Genomic DNA, 10,552 nt, shown 5'->3' with positions numbered 1-10,552 from the left:
AGGTGCACTTAACATTTGCTCAGTGGGGGTATTAACGTCCTTTGTTGTTTGTGTGGGTGTGTGCACACGTTATGATAGGCTCTCTACATTGTGCACCACCTATCAAGTGCAAAAAGACTTTCTTAGTTTTTACTGTAATGAGAACGCAACCTTCTATATAACAAAGAAAGCTACAACACAATTTCTCCCTGTCTGAAGAACTGCTAAGTCACGATTGTGTGAAGATGGAGAACTGGAGAGGATCATCCAGACAGCCTGGTCAGGTCTTTGAAGTAAAAAAATGTTCATACATGAGCTCTTTGGAATCAAAAATCATACTGTTTTTAAGGAGGAGATTAACTTACCGTAATAATAATAATAATATTGTTAATGTTTCTTATATCTTAAATGTCTTAGTCACATTGTGCAGTTTAGAGCTAGATGGTAAACCACCCAGTTGATTTATGTAATGTAATTTCATGTGTAATATACTATGTATGTGGATAAAATTGGCTATGTGTAATAGTTGTCGGTTTTTACTTTCAATAGTTCTTAATGATCTCTGTTACATTAAGACATAAGCACTTTTTCTTTCAAAGTCTTTTTGCTGTACAAATACTCTGCACGTATAGGTGAGGCCCTGGTAGAATTACCCGTATGCTTGTTTATTCAGTTATCATTACACCACTGGAAAAAGTAATCAAGCATGGGCTGACAATAATCTGCTTCATGTTGTCAATGAGAAATAGGTCAATGTAGGAGGTAACATGAAGAAAGAGCTTTGTAGAAATAACACAAATTTGTTTACCAAGAAAGACACAATCAAAATGAAAATATTATACATGATTTTGTTTAAAAATTCTTGTGATTCAATGATGTAATATTATTATGTTTGTCTTTTCAGTGAGTGTTCAGAGGATTGTTCTTCTGGGCAAGAGTGTGTCAGAAAACAGTTCTCTGGGAAACGTCATATTAGAACGACAAGCGTTTGACGGGTGAAGCTCCTCCCAGATGTTGTAGAGAGAGTGGAGGAAGACTGAAGGACAGATACATGATGGTCATCAACAGTCCCCAGCTGCTCCAGACATACATCTCAAATCATCAGATCACACAGACAGTGAGAGAGTGTGTGTATTTGTCTGAACCAGGACCACATGCGTTTATAATCATACTGCAGTATAAAGATTTCACTGAGGAGGACATGAGAAGAGTGAAACAAGTGCTGAAAGAATTCAGCGAAGAAGCAATTAAACACAACATAATGATAACGACTGATGAAGAGACATGTGGTGTTAGGGCACCTGTGAAAGTTAATGAATTCATTCATCAGTTAGCTGTAGAGTGTGGAGGAGGACATGTTCAGCTCAGAGGAAAACCTGAATGGCACTCTGAGATATTCAGAAGGTTAGAAAATATACTGAAGAAAAACTTTCTTGTATGTCACATGCATACCGGATACAGAAGGAGCATCAGTGGATAAAAAGCAGAGCAGATCTGGAAGTTCAGTCAAAAGTAGAGAATGAAGAGGAAGATTCTGATGGAGAGGATGATGGTAAGGCCACTAGTATTTAAACCTTGTTCTGACACTGTAGGTTACTGAAGATCAGGGGCAGATAAAGCATGTAGATTTAACTTGGGAGGAAGGGTGAATTTCTTTATAATATTAAGTCATATTTAACAGTTTTATACCCATATGCCCATACACATCTAAGAGTGTCTTATATCTGAATAACATTATACACCCCCCCCCCAGTCTGTATTGTTTTCCATTTTTGAGGTTTTATTTTTTAATCCCAAATCTTGAATTACCTAACTTTTTTTGTTTTTAAGTTCTACATTAATGTAAAAACAACATAATCTGCATTAGATGGTCTTCTTAATAGAAAATATTTTGTCCTTCAACTTCCTAACACAGTACCCATAAAGTTAAATATAACCCTCAATAATCCTTCGGGACAAATTTGGCCAAAATCTTTTCTTTTTTTTTTTTAAATAGTTTCTTTAATCTGAGCGGTTCAAGACTTGGCTACTTTTCTTAAATTTGCCACCAAAAAACACAAACACACACACACACACACACACACACACACACAAAATAGGACTCGATTCAACAAAGGTAAGTGGTTTAAAAAAAAAAAAAAAAAAAAAACTCCTTAATTTGACCTTAATGCCCCAAAATGGGCACCCATAGGAAATGAATGGGAAATACTAAAATTCAAAGCATATTTTTTTTTTATTTGTCCAAGAAAAATCAATAAATCCAACAAAATGCAGATTATACATACACATAAATGAAGGTTTGAGCCTATACAACATTCTCAGTTTGTCAAACAATCTCTCTCTCTCTCTCTCTCTCTCTCTCTCTCTCACACACACACACAAACACAAAACCATTGAAAACTGCTGCCAACTAGTGGCTATTGATATTTTTGATATTTTTATATTTTTATACCATAATAAGCCACCAGATACCACCAAAGTCACCAGATTTTTAGGTTTAGGCTGTCTGAACTTACTGGAATTTATTTTTTTTATAGAAGTAAAGAAATATTAAATATAACATAAAAATAAGCATATTTTTACATAAAAAATATGGTACTTTTAGACGTAAATAAATAAAAGAAAACACAAAAAAAAAAAAACAATTGCATAAATTGATAGATTTGATCAAAGATGGCGATATGACATTTATGAAAATAATAATAATAATAATAATAATAAAATTGGGATCTTCCAAAGAGATTTGTCCAAGAAGGGCCAGATTTTAAGGGGTGTTATACGAATGATGCTTTAGGGTTACATTTGTATTTTTCAGATTTAGTAAGTGCAGTTTCTCAAAATCAATTTGATACCACAGAAAAGCAACTATGAAGCTGTAATTTAAAAGCATAAATATATATATTTTTTCATATAAAATGTATTTTCATGCGATTAATGAAACTTAAGATGAAAGTGTTAAAATGTAATAATTACTGTGTAATTATTATTTTTTTTTCTTTAAGGAAGCATAAATGTCAACAGGAAACAGAAGTTGAACTTGGTGTTGTGTGGAAGTGATGAAAGGCTGAAGAACTACATATCCAAAATGATAAGAGGGAAAAAGAAACTGCTCCCTCTCATACCAGAGAAAGAGAAAAAAGAGTGTGTGAGGAGGAGCGTGGAGCTTCATGGACGTTTGATCAGTCTGGTGGCGCTTCCAGCTCTGTTCAAGCAAACTCAGCTCTCAGAAGAGGAAGTGATGTGTCAGACTCTCCGCTGTAGTGATACTCTCTGTGATCCGGATCATGTTTTCCTCCTCATTATTCCTAATGCTCCACTTTCTAATGAAGACAAAGCAGAAATGGACAAGATGAGGATTTTCAGCTCAAGAATCAACAATCACCTCATGGTTCTCATAAACCAAGAGAAAAAAAATAACAAACCAAATACGTTTCATACTTCAGTTGCTAATATATTTAATAAGACATCTGAAGGTCGATATTTTCTTTTTGGAGAACAGCTCACAGAAGTTCCAGTTATATTGCAGGAAGTGGAGACTATGGTAAAAATGAACAATGGAAGCTGCTACACAACCTTCATGTGCCTTCAGGCTCAAGTTGAATTGGAAAGAAACAAATACACGGCTGAAATAGAGGAACTGAGAAGATCTGCGATGAAAACTCAATCGACAGCAGGTTTGAGTTCATAAGTCTGTTTATGTTTGACATTATTACAATGTGATGAATAGTTTCATTGTCATTTTGTTCCTACCGTTACACCAAAATTTCAAGAATGAACAAGAAATGCCTACAATATTTAGAAGGTGGATTATTAGCATTACATGACACTGGAACTGCTACTTTCTGTTCTCCATAACTACTTAAAGTCAAATACGAGAGACAGAATGCTCATTGTCCACATTGAGGAACAGCAAAATCCTGAATTATTTTCTAATTTCTTTAATATCAGATGAAGTGTTTGATTTAGAGAGTACAACTATTTTGAAGAATTTTAACTGTCACTGTATTCTTGCTGTTAGCAGGTGTAACACAAGCTGATGATGATGATAATGTGAGGATTGTGCTGCTGGGAAGAACAGGTGTAGGGAAAAGCGCAGCAGGAAACACCATACTGAGAAGGGGAGGCTTTTACCGTCAAAAATTAACTTCACAGTCAGTGACCAGAGAGTGTCAGAAAGAAACGACTGAGTTTGACAAACAGATAACTGTGATTGACACTCCAGGCCTGTTTGATACTGTGGTTGATAATGCACTGAGACCGGAAGGGGAGATTGTAAAAGTGTGTCTCAATGGCAGCTCCTGGTCACATATGTGTTTCTGCACAGGTGATTCTTTCGCTGGGACGATTTACCCAAAGAGGAGAAGGATGCAGTAAAGATGATCCAGGGATGTTTGGTAATAAAATCCAGAATGTACACCATGGTGCTTTTCACCAAAGGAGATGATCTTGGAAGAACAAGAGTTGAAGAATTTATTGAAGATGATGGTAGCTTACAGAACCTAGTCCATCAATGTGGAAAGAGATACCATGTGTTCAATAACAAGAGAGGCTACAGAGGCCAGGTTTCTGAGCTGCTGGATAAGATTGACTGTATGGTGGCAGTCAATGGAGAGTTCTACACCAGTGAGATGTTTCAGCAGGTGGAGAAGAAACATTAGAGAGGAACAAGAGAGAGAATACTGAAAGAAAAAGAAGAAGAGATCAAGAGAAAAGAAGAAGAGCTGGAGAGCCAAATATGAAGCAGAAATAGAAGAAATCAAAAGAAAGAAAATGAGAGAAAGATAAGACAGAAATGGAGAGAATGAACTAAGAAAAAAAAGAAAGAAGAAGAAATCAAAAAAAAAAAAAAGAGAAAGAAACCGATGAGAGTTTACAAGAAGAGCTGAAGAGAAAACTGGAAGAGCAGCAGACACTTGATTTGAGCAAGAAAATAAAAGAAAAGAAAAAAAGCTTTAGGAGAACAACAACAGAACATCATAAAGTACCTGGAAGAAAAACACCAGAAAGAAAAACACAAGCTCCAGAAGAAAATCCAGCATGAAACAAGGGAACAAGCAGAGTGTGAATTTAGTGAAAAACTTGAAACAGAAGTTGCTAAAAAAGTCCTACAAGATTCTGGAAGCAAAAAGTACCATATAGATCAAGGCGAGCTCGAGACTGGAGTAAATATGTTCCTATTATTGGAGGAGCTGTTGGAAGTTTTGCTGGCTCTTTTGAAAGAACATTTCGCGTTGGTTTCATCCATTTACATTATAAACGTAAAGCTCAAAATCAAATTGAACCATGAGTTCAGGTAAATTGGGTGCAAAATCATCTAGGAGCCACATTAAGATGCAAAATAATACTTAAAAGTGAATTTCAATACATTTTTTTTTTTTTTTTGCAGATTTCTGATCTCTTATCCCCAGTGAAACCACAATTTTATATCTGCAACAATTAAAATATCCTACAAGTAAGAAATGTGTATATAATAAATCTCTAATCTAAAGATGATTTTCACATTTCAGATCAAATTTCTCGTAATGCAGATTGCTCCAACATCAAGGATTCAGGTTTTCATCCTTTTTTCTCTCTGTATAAGGATATTCCTTCACTTTGAGCTGTAATCTACGTTTTTTATGTCCTTAACTATGTTTACTGGTGCAATCATTACTATATCAAAAAATAAATATAAGAAAAATGTGCAAATGTGGTCAAAGGAGTGTAGGGAAAATAAATCTTTCATGTAAAATAATAAGCTTTCATTATGCAAATGCATTGTGTAATTCATAAAATATACATGTAAAAAAAATACAATATGTCAGTTATCTAGAAGTATAATAAAATTGCTAGCAAAAAGCGCAGCAGCTTGTCCGACAGTTTGGGGAATCTGTTTAAGATCTCTGTTTTTAACAATTTTCAAAAAATCAGGTTTTTTAATTGTGCACTTCCAAGCTGCAGTTGGGTTATTTTGATTAGGTTAAAAAATAACTAAAGAATACAGTTAACTAACAATAAAACAATATCTGCTTTTGCAAATAAACTTCAAATTTAACTCTTATTAATAATTTGCACTGCAGTTTCATTCTGGATATATATCATGTACAGTGGCAGAACCACAAGGAAAAAAAAAATCAGCTAATGCTGTAAAATATACGACGAGTCAGTTGGTACTACATTACTATAATATTGATAGGTTAAAAATAGCTGATTTGTATACAATTCCTGAAATTACATTCTCAATTAAGTATTTATAATAAATGATATATATTTCTAACTTTATGTACTATATATTCTACTCCAATTTTTTATTTTTATAATTAAATATTGAAGAACAGTAAAAAATTATAATGAATAGGTGTTATATGGTCAAAGTAAAGCAAAATGCTCCTCTCTAAAGTTAATTTTTTTTCTAGCTAGACTAACGAGTTTAGGAGTCACTGAATGTGACTGATTTACATGACATGCCCGTCTATATTCCTTTTCTTCTTCACCAAGAGTACACACTTTAAGAGCTTTTGAGTATAAGTGTGGCACATTGCGACGCAGGTATGACCCTCGCAGGCCAAAAAACAGACTGGCCCACCAGGATCCTCCTCCTGGTGCTGCCGATTAGCCAATCGGGCCTGATATATATATATATATATATATATATATATATATATATATATATATATATATATATATATATATATATATAAGATCAGCATTTAAACAATATAATAAACACAAAAGAATTATCTGCTTGATGACACGGTTATTGTTACTACTAAGTAAGTGAGATATGAATGAAGAGCGTGTTCGGAGAAGGGAAGTTTCGTTTATCAAGTTAGTCAGTGATTTTAGCTACACAGTTTAAACTCCGGGTTGTAGTGTTTTTTAATTGATGAGAGAGCATTATAAAATAACATAAAAATGATAAATACAAATATGTTCTGCAGTTAAGCTGGTTTATGTTATACCGATTTTTTTACATTTTAAATGAGAGCGTGTCCATTTTACACTAAGCAAACCAGTAGCTTGATTTGGGAATTCAGTCCAGCTGAAGGGGTTAGGGGTTTGGGGTAAGTTCTGTATAGCTTGTGGGGGTTGGGCAAAAAATAAAGAGCGTGGAATCTCTTGCTCTTTCATACATGGACAGTAAGTTTGTTAAGGGTTTTCAAACTTGCAAGAGCAGGTTTCAGGGGCAAAGTGTTTTCTATGCCTCGTTTGGGTTGTCATTATTTCTGGCTTATTTTGCAACCAGCATAGGCTAGCAGAGTAGCTACATACAATATATTGTTTTTTATTTTTTATCTCTAGGAGAGATAGAGGTGACTTCTGAGAGAGAGACAAAGAAACTGGCAAAGAGAGCACATCTGCCAAAGAGACAAAAACTTTTTTGTTCTTAATGTATAGCCTATGCTGCTTTGTACTATTTTTTCAGTTTTAATTCAGTACAGCAACGCTGCAGAAATCGCTTAATGGCAATACAAATGTAAAAATATATTGTAGTAATAAAGAAACTATCCCGTAGGGCATCCAATGTAGGGGCCTAATTATTTTTAGTTTCCACATCGGGCAATTTTCAATAAGTACTGGATGATGACAACATGATGTAGACTTTCTGTGATTTACAATGCACAAAACCAGAAGTAACAATATTTGCATAGAATGGAGTAGGGTATGATCTATTCTCAAAACATAAAATATCAACTTTATTTCCAACTTTCGTTTTTTGTGTTTCAGAGGAAAAATCATCGTTAAGGCATCTCTCCGCTACGCGATACAGTTCTTAAAAGCAGAATCTATACAAACGTGTATAAAATGCTGTAAAAACTTTTAAAGCAGAGATGTCTGAAAGTATTTAATAGGTCTGCCCCTCACGTAGCATTTTTCTAGTTACTAGCAGTCATTCATTTGAAGTCATTATTCAACTAATCCTTGCGTTTATATATCAAATGTTTATATATATTAAAATTAACACAGCTCTAATCCATAATGAGCCTTAGCTAATATATTCGCGTGCTGAAGCACCGCGCATTAAGTTTACCTGAGAGTACAGTGCAGAAGTAGCATTTACTTTCGTTTTGGATGGTTTGTTTTAAAAGTACACATTTCAGAAGCTTTTCTCGTAGATATATATTTCCTCGCGTATGCCAAGGCACTCCAGTTTTTAAGTTATTTCATTTATCAGGAAAAAAGGAAAAGAAAGAAGAAAAAAAAAGATTATCGCAGGTTTTTCAGCTGTCATGACACGATGCATCAATAATTTTTCGCACAAACACTTCTGAATATGAATAGTAAAAGAGCACATTACTTTTAGGTTACAGTATGGGATCTCGTGATTAAAATAAATCTTCTCAAGTCTACAACAACCCGAGACAGATGCAGTTATAACCTGCAAATTAAAGGCTATTTGATCGTTTTAGCATGATTTAACGGCTGATGCCGCTCAGTCCGTTGATTTTGACTGTTTTTAATAAATCTCTCATTTATGTTAAATAATAAAGATATTAAAGCAGGTATAGATTAGATATTATGGTGCCAAATAATTATAAAACGCTACAGACTTTGCGAATAAGATCAGAAGTCACATTGGTACATGCGTACAAAGAAGTTAATTATTTTTTTTACGTAATGATACAAAATAAAACCAAAGATTTGTAATGAAGAAAAAATATGTAGACAGGCCAGAATAAATGTTGTGTGTCGTGACTCAGCTACCATGCGCACCGCCAAGAAATCTTGCAAAATTCTAATTATTTTTAAGGAATAGAATACACTCCTGCATTTAAATCGTTTCAGCAATTTTTTTTGATTTCACTTAAATTGTATAGCGAGCAAGTAAAGAAGGCTCCTTTAAAAAACACTTTCGAAGTTGTCAATTAATGTAGCTCTTTTTTTACATCGTGTGCACTTTGTTGATTATAATGGAAGAACTTGAGTTCAAGCGCGAGGACATTTTATTAATCCGCTTCCATTCTTTTCAGTGCCTCACCGATTTAGCTAAATCGTGGCCAGGTTTAATTTATTTCGTTTCTTACATTTTAGTTTTACCTAAATATTGAGAGCGAAATTATACAATGCCTCATGTTTCACTAAAATAAATGAAATAATTTATAAAACAGGTAAACAAATTTTTAATCAGTGTACAGACAGATATCTTTTTTTTTAAGTAGTTATCTGTCAAAAACCGAGGACAGGTAATGAATAACAAAGTACGCATCGTCATTTTATTCTTGCTACTGAAACGAACATACTGATTAAGTTGGCTACTTAGGCTAACAAGTTTAATCTTCGCGAATATTAAATATTTTAACTACAGTATTTTTTCTTTTCATTTTTTCTCTGACTGCAGCCATCAAATGTAACACACCAGTGAAAGTGCCATCTATTATTTCTTGAAAATGTGCTAAGTGATCGCGTTTGTTTGATAACAACTTGTGGTTATGTTCACTTTGCAAGAACCTGCAGTAGTGGCTACCATCCGTATAATGGCGATCGTCTAAAGTAAACTATTATTTTCTTCAATAAAGCATCAACATCTTGGGGTCCTATGTTAATTTTAATAAGAACTTTAAAATGTATAAAGTCAATCTTGTTTATAATAAGTGTAGCTGGTAATGCTGTTTTTTGGAGTTATTTACGCTTGGAGCTTAACATCAAACAAAGGTTGGGCTCTAAACTTTCAACCAAAAAAATTTGACTTCTGAGCAAATGCAAGTACACATCTTGTGTGATGGGAAGATTTAATGTTAGAGGATAATGTTCTAACAATGTTATCAATACAATACTTTTAGAATGTTTTTAAGATAGAATGTTATCCTATCTTTTAGCAGAACATTCTGGGAACTAAAAATAAAACTCTGTCACTTTCGAAAACATTCCCAGAACATTCCTACAACACCTTCTTTCCCCAGTCTGGCATGAACCTGCTCTAATAGTTCCTGTATGTATCAAATGAAGGCCCACCTTCTGAACTTCACTCAAAATGTGCCATGATTGGCTAGCTGGACCAGTGTGTGTTGTGATTGGCTTCACTCAGCCTGGTCAGGAAATGTCATGCCACCTACAAGGTGGCTGTAAAATAGTCATAAAGAACTTATAGATATTTCAAACTCAAGAGCAGCATGTGGGTGAAATTCAAGGCGTGGACTGGGTCAGGGAAGTCGTGAGGAATCGTGACTCTGACTCAGCCACATAATAGTACTTTCCAGGAAAAGATTAATGGAAGCAAAAAAAGAATGGTAAAAAAAACTATGGAACACTTTAAATCAAATAATGGGCAGGAGTAAGCACTCAACTGCTTCATATGTGTTGAAAATGATAGGAGTATTCATGTATCACCTAGTGACCAACGTTAAAATAATTGACTCAGGTCCCAGCCACAGAAACCCAACAGACAGTCAAAAGGTTGAAATAAGTGTAAAACACAACACCTCGTATTGATGGGCCAACAAGCACTAACTAATAAATACTAATGTAAAAAGGAAAATCCTCTAAGATCAAAAGTCTCTAAAACCCTTTGAAGAGTTCAAAGGTTCAGTGACTGGAGGCTTCTAGGTAAGCCTGCCACAGCGGTCCCTCCCCCAAGCTTTAACGACACCGCCCA

At 34.5% G+C, this 10,552-nt stretch overlaps 1 pseudogene; it reads left to right on the top strand.

The window, feature by feature from the left end:
- Window positions 1-2,846: 2,846 nt before the first annotated feature.
- On the top strand, window positions 2,847-5,289 carry LOC109107722 (annotated as a pseudogene).
- The last annotated feature ends 5,263 nt before the right edge of the window (window positions 5,290-10,552 follow it).

The sequence above is a fragment of the Cyprinus carpio genome, unplaced genomic scaffold, assembly GCF_018340385.1.
Source record: "Cyprinus carpio isolate SPL01 unplaced genomic scaffold, ASM1834038v1 S000006503, whole genome shotgun sequence".
Taxonomy (NCBI): Eukaryota; Metazoa; Chordata; class Actinopteri; order Cypriniformes; family Cyprinidae; genus Cyprinus; species Cyprinus carpio.
The sequence above is the reverse complement of the archived record's forward strand: the minus strand, read 5'-3'. Positions and strand labels throughout refer to the sequence as shown.